Genomic DNA, 6,686 nt, shown 5'->3' with positions numbered 1-6,686 from the left:
GCAGGTAGTGTTGTAAATGCAGTGTTTCCTCTCTGTCTTGTACTTACTTTATCCTCGGGTACCTTATCCTGTTTAGTGAAGGTTATTGTTTGAGCTGATCTCTTTTTAAATTATTATTTAAAGAATTTATTTGAGCAAAATATGATTCTGATTGGGCAGTGTGAAAACACAAGTGGTTAGGAGAGCTCCAGTGACAGGAGCTAGGGGAAGGACTTTTATACAGAAAAGGTGGAGGTAAAATAATGGCACCCCCATCCCCCTCTCCTTGAGCCCACATTTATTAGATCTTGGAAGCATACCCAGCAGCCCTCCGCCTAGTCCTAGATGTGTGGACCCGAGGACCAAGTAACTGGCCTCTCGACAGCAAACAGCCAAGAGGCCCAGAAATATTCCTCTTGGGCAGGTAAATAGCTCCTCCCAAGCCTTCCAGTTTCAGCTCTCTTCTGAGTTTAAATCCTCCTGCAGGCTTTCAGCTCATTAGCTCTTCTCAGCCTGCTCCTGGCTTTAGCTGCAGCCTGGCCACCCCCCTGTGCATGGCAGGGTCCTGGGGCCAGCAGTGGCTGTGAGGTTAGAGGAGGAAGCTGGACCGAGTGTCTCTCCCACTGTACTCTCCCGGGGGCCTAGCTGGAACTTCTGCAAGTCTTTCTGGGTGAACAGGGTGCCCTTGGCTTTCTTCTTCTGGGCCACAGGCCTTGCAGCCTCAGTTGGGACTTACAATCTGCCGGGTGACGGGCTCAGGCATGGTCCTTCTTGCACTGGTCATCAACTTCAGGGTCACTCCAAGGTAGCCTTGACTTCTGGAACCTGGCCAGCACTGCCTTGGGCACTTTTCCCTTGGCTGAGTTCTGCAGTTTCCCTGCCTGGGTTGCCTTGGCTATCTGGGCAGCTTTACCAGAGCCCAGCTCGGCCTCGGCTTCGCCTGGCCTGGTGCAACCTGAGGAACCTAACCTCGGGTGCCCCCAGCGGCTCCAGGCAGGACTTGCTGCAGCAAGGCTGCTGACCTTGTTGCACCTAGTCCCGCCCACTCACCCCCAAACATGAGATGATTGACAGGCTATAGCTTCAAGCCCAGTTGACTGCTTGTGATTGGTTGCCCTTAGGTTTTTTATTTCATAAACTTGTGGGCATTTACAGGTTTAGATTTTAGATTGTTTATGTGGGCCCTCTTGGCATTAGAGCCACATCAATCTAATGGCCTCCTTGTTTTAATTAATTTAACAACTAATACCAAAATCAAATCACTTGAAACACAATATCTGGAGGAAAGACCTATACATCAAATTTTAAGCTCTCAGGTGATTCCAGTAAGCAATCAAATTAGATGTCCAACTTCTCATAAAACCAGTTGAATAAATTATTTTAAAGTTATATATAATTAGAATCAAGCATCTCATTATAGAATGAGTAAAATAAGCCAATCAATTGATGTTTTCATTTGAATATCATTCTTGAGTCCTTTTTCTACTAATATCTGCTTATCCTAAAATTGGCACAAGAACTTAAATTAGTCTTTTGATGATAAAAATGGAGGCAAATTCGTTGAAACCGGTTTGGCTCAATGGATAGAGCGTCGGCTTGGGGACAGAAGGGACCCGAGTTCGATTCCGGTCAAGGGCATGTACCTTGGTTGCGGGCATATCCCCGGTAGGGGGTGTGCAAGAGGCAGCTGATCAATGACTCTCTCTCATCGATGTTTCTAGCTCTCTATTTCTCTCCCTTCCTCTCTGTACAAAATCAATAAAATATATATTTTTTTAAATGGAGGCAAATTCTATAAAATGTTTTATTATTAATTTTATTTGGGATACTTTTTGAGAAATATTATATTCTTAGTTTAAATTTTAGAGAGAGATTCAGAGATCAATCATTCTAAAATAAAGGGAGGACCACAGACTCAATAAAAGATAATATTTGCTTATAAAATATTTATGGGAGGGCCTAAAAACACATGATTTGTTCAAAATGAGCAAATTCAAATGATTCTTGAAACATAACTTGAATAAAGAAACAATAATTTTGTTTTGTTTAAGAATACTGGCATTGTAGGGGGGAAGGCAATGAGTAACAAACTTCATCCGTCATGGATCAGTGTCAAAGAGGAAGTAAACAGGGTTTGTCTTTCCATATCTGAGTCTTCTGAAACCTAATTGATTTATGAATTCATTTGATAGATCAACAATGGTATAAGTATCTACAAAATACCTGAGGATCCAGGAATTAGAAAAAACTCTTATTTATACTCTGTGTCAACTTAATTTAGATTTTTCAAAAGGAACAATTGAGGTACAAAAACATTAAGTGACTCATTTAAGGTAACCCGGTCAATTCAATTATTTAGGAGAGATAGAAATAAAGTTTAAGTTTACTAATTCAGTATAATACTGACATTGTGTGTCTATATCCTAGAATCCCAGTAGGTTATACAATGACCTCTTTTTCCATGAATGTATATCAATTTATACAAATTATAGGTCAAGACCCTAACCAGAGTTTTAAATAGCTCTTAGAAAACTTCTTTTATAGCTTTGTTCTTTGAGATTTCCAAAAGTAACGGTGAGATTTAGTCTTTGGACACTGGTGATGGAAATATTCATTCCTGGTGGAGAGGAAGACTACCACATCCAGTAAACTGAACAAAATTTTCATGTTTATGGCAAGATCGACAGACGGTGTTCCAAAGTCTGCCTTTTCGAGCCATCTGCTCTGTCTCTCATCAGACCAGTTGCATAAATCAGCACCTGGCCTTTCCAAAAATTGTCTGTTTTTCATCCATGAGTCACATTGCTAATCTCAAGTGGTTGGTAACTCTAATCTCCCCATCAAAATTGGAGTTTTCTGACACAACAAGGGTAATAAATACTGATTAGGAATGGGTTTTGCAAGGAAAATGGACTGCTTATTTTCTTTCTTATTTTTTTTCTTGCACCTCTTCCTCTGTTTGTCTCTCGTCTTTGGCCCTCCTTTCTCTAGTTCCACATCTCTTCCATCGGTAGCTCTTTATCTCTCCCTTTGCCTCTGTCTGCTCCTGGTTGGGAGTTCTTTCCTTTTTTAAAAAAATTGAATTTATTGTGGTCACATTGGTTAATAAAATTATTTAGGTTTCAGCTGTACAATTCTATAATGTATCGTCTGTATATTGTATTGTGTTCACCACCCCAAGTCCAGTCTCTTTCATCACCATTTCTCCCTCCTTTACCCTCTTCTACCTCTCCCCACCCCCTTTCCCTATGGTAATCATTATACTGTTATCTGTGACTCTGTTTGTTTGGTTTTTGCTTAATTCCTTCACCTTTTCACTCAGTTCACCAACACCCCTTCCCTCTGACAACTGTCTATTCTCTATCTCCATGAGTTTGTTTCTAATTTGTTATTTTGTTCATTAGATTCCACACATTAGTAAAAGCAAAGTAAAATGGTACTTCTTTGTCTCTGACTCGCTTATTTTACCTAGCATAATACTCTCCAGCTCCATTCATGCTGTTGTGAAAGGAAAGATTTCCCTTTTTTTTTTTTTTAACAGTGTACTCCGTTGTACAAATGTACCACAGCTTTTTTATCTACTAATGGACACTTGGGCTGCTTCCAAAGCTTGGCTATTGTAAATAGCACCTCAATGAGCATAGGGTTGCATGTATTTTTTTGAATTAGTGTTTTGGGTTTCTTCATATATATTCCAAGAATTGCTGGGTCATAAGGCAGTTCCCTTTTTAATATTTTGAGGTATCTCCATAGTGCTTTTATACAGTGGCTGCACCAATCTGCATTCCTACCAACAGTGCACAAGGCTTCCCTTTTCTCTACATCCTTGCCAACACTTGCTATTTGTTGATTTATTGATAGTCATTCTGAAGGTGTGAGGTGGTATCTTATTGTGCTTTTATTTGCATTTCTATAATGATTAGTGATTTTGAACATCTTTTCAAATGTCTATTCACTATCTGTATAGCCTGTTTGGGGAAGTGTCTATTTAGGTTCTTTGCCAATTTTTAATTGGATTATTTGTAAGGTAGTAGCCCAGTGCACGGATTAGTGCACAATGAAAGGAAATTAACTAAAAGAAATATTTTACTTTCACTATTCACCCTTTCTATATACTAGAAGTATCATAGATGAAAGAAAATTAGTAAAATGTACACGAAAATCATATATAAGTTGCTTAATAAATAAACAATAACAACATGATATAATAACAACAAAGACATGAAATAAAAATAACAAAAACATGGTATAAAAACAACATTGATAAAAACAATGACTGATAAATTGATTAAACTTATTCTAATATCTCTTTGTACACCAAATTAAGAGTAAAAACACTTTCAGAGTGCTTGACTAATTTCCCTTGTGATAAAGTATTTACAACTTTAATGTCACATGCTCTTTGAACTTGAGAGAAAGCAACATGTAACTGATTATGTTTAAAAATGGGTTCAGGTAAGAATATTCCTACACTGTTTAGAGCTTGTCCTTGTGATTTGTTAATAATCATTGCAATCGCTGGCATTATGGGAAACTGTCTTCCAATTAATAAATTGGAGGCCAGTGTCAGACAAATCAGTTCTTGGCATCAGAACAACCTTTCTTTCCACAGATCCTGTTAATACGTCAGCTTCAATTATGTTAGCTCACAATTTTGATAAAAAAAATCTAGTACCATTAAAAAGACCCCATTTTATTAAGATTTCTTAGTAGGATAATGATTGCATCTACTCCCAATTTTAATTTATGATATGGCATTTCTGAAGAAATAATACTATTGTATTAAGAAATTTGATGGGAGCTTTATATGCATCATGCATGGGCATTTCAATGTTTATTTTTAAACTAGAGGTCTGTTGCACAAAATTCGAGCATGGGGGGAGGGAGGGTAAGGGGGTTTTCCTCAGCCCAGCTTGCACCCTCTCCAATCTGTTCCCCTCATGGGATGTCCTACTGCCCATTTAGGCCCGATCCCGGTAGAATCAGGCCTAAATGGGCAGTCGGACATCCCTCTCACAATCCACGATTGCTGGCTCCCAACTGCTCACCTGCCTGCCTTCCTGATTGCCCTAACCACTTCTGCCTGCCAGCCTGATCACCCCCTAACCACTCCCCTGCCAGCCTGATTGATATCTAACTGCTCCCCTGTTTGCCCCTAACTGCCCCCCCTGCAGGCCTGCCCCCCCCCCAAACTGCCCTTCCCTACAGGCTTGGTCACCCCCAACTTCCCTTCCCTGCTGGCCATCTTGTGGTAGCCATCTTGTGTCCCCATAGGGGCAGGATCTTTGACCACATGGGGTAGCCATCTTGTGTGTTGGAGTGACAGTCAGTTTGCACATTACTCTTTTATTAGATAGGATTGCTAGTGCGTGTCTTATGTACTGGCTGGTCATTGGTCGGACAGTTGGACAGACGTACAGTTGGTCATTTAGCCTTTTATATATATAGACTAGAGGCCAAATGCAAGGGGCTCAGTCCTCAAAGCTGTGGCCCTCACAGCCACAGTGGCTGCCTCAGCCCTCACAGCCTTAGCTTCATCTGGAAGGTCATCTGGAAGGACATCCGGAAGGACATCCGGAAGGTCTTTCAACTGTCCAGTCTAATTAGCAGATTACCCTTATTATTCTAGATGTTGAGTTTTACAAGTTCTTTATAATTTTTTGGTATTAACCCTTTATCATTGGCAAATATGTTCTCCCGTTCAGTGGGTTTCTTTTCATTTTGTTGGTGGTTTCCTTTGCTGTGCAAAAACTTTTTAATTTAATATAGTCCCATCTGTTTGTTTGTTTTTTTCTTTTGTTTCCCTTGCCTGAGGAGATGTATCAGAATAAAAGTAGTGCTATGAGAAATGTCTGAGATTCTACTGCCTTTTTTTCTTCTAGGATTTTTATCATTTTAAGTCTGACATTTAAGTCTGACATTTACCTATATGTCTGTTTTTATGAGAGTACCTTGCTATTTTGATTACTATGGCCTTGTAGTATAGCTTGATATCAAGTAGTGTGATTCCTCCAACTTTGTTGTTCTTTCTCAAGCTTACTGTGGCTCTTTGGGGTCTTTTGTGGTTTCATATAAAATTTTCAAATATTTTTTCTAGTTCTGTGAAATATGTCATTGAAATTGTGTTGAATCTATAGATTGCTTTGGGTAGTATGGACATTTTTATGACATTAATTCTTCCTATCCAGAAATATATTTTATGCTTCCACTTATTTGTATCTTCTTTTGTTTTTATACTTTATTTATTTATTATTTTTTAGAGAGAGATAGGAAGGCAGAGGGAGAGATAGAAACATCAATGTGAGAGAGAAAAAACATTGGCTGCCTCCTGCATGCCCCCTCCTGGGGATGGAGCCCGCAACCCTGGCATGTGCCCTGACCAGGAATCAAACCATGATGTCCTGGTTTCTATGTCAACACTCAGTCACTGAGCCATACTGGCAAGACTGTGTATTTTCTTCAATTTCTTTCTTCAGTGTCTTATAATTTTTCAACTACAGGTCTTTTACATTATTAGTTAAATTTGTTGCCAGGTTATTGTTGTTGTTTTTTATGCTATTGTAAATAGGGTTGTTTTCTTAGTTTCCCTTTCTGATGTTATGCAGTGCTTTATTACTGTATAAAATGCAACCTATTTCCAGATACTTATTTTACATGCTTCTACTTTATTGAATTCATATATTAGGAATGGGTTCTGTAGAGTAATT

The sequence above is a fragment of the Pipistrellus kuhlii genome, unplaced genomic scaffold, assembly GCF_014108245.1.
Source record: "Pipistrellus kuhlii isolate mPipKuh1 unplaced genomic scaffold, mPipKuh1.p scaffold_m20_p_8, whole genome shotgun sequence".
In the NCBI taxonomy this organism is placed as follows: Eukaryota; Metazoa; Chordata; class Mammalia; order Chiroptera; family Vespertilionidae; genus Pipistrellus; species Pipistrellus kuhlii.
Note: the sequence above shows the minus strand (reverse complement) of the source record.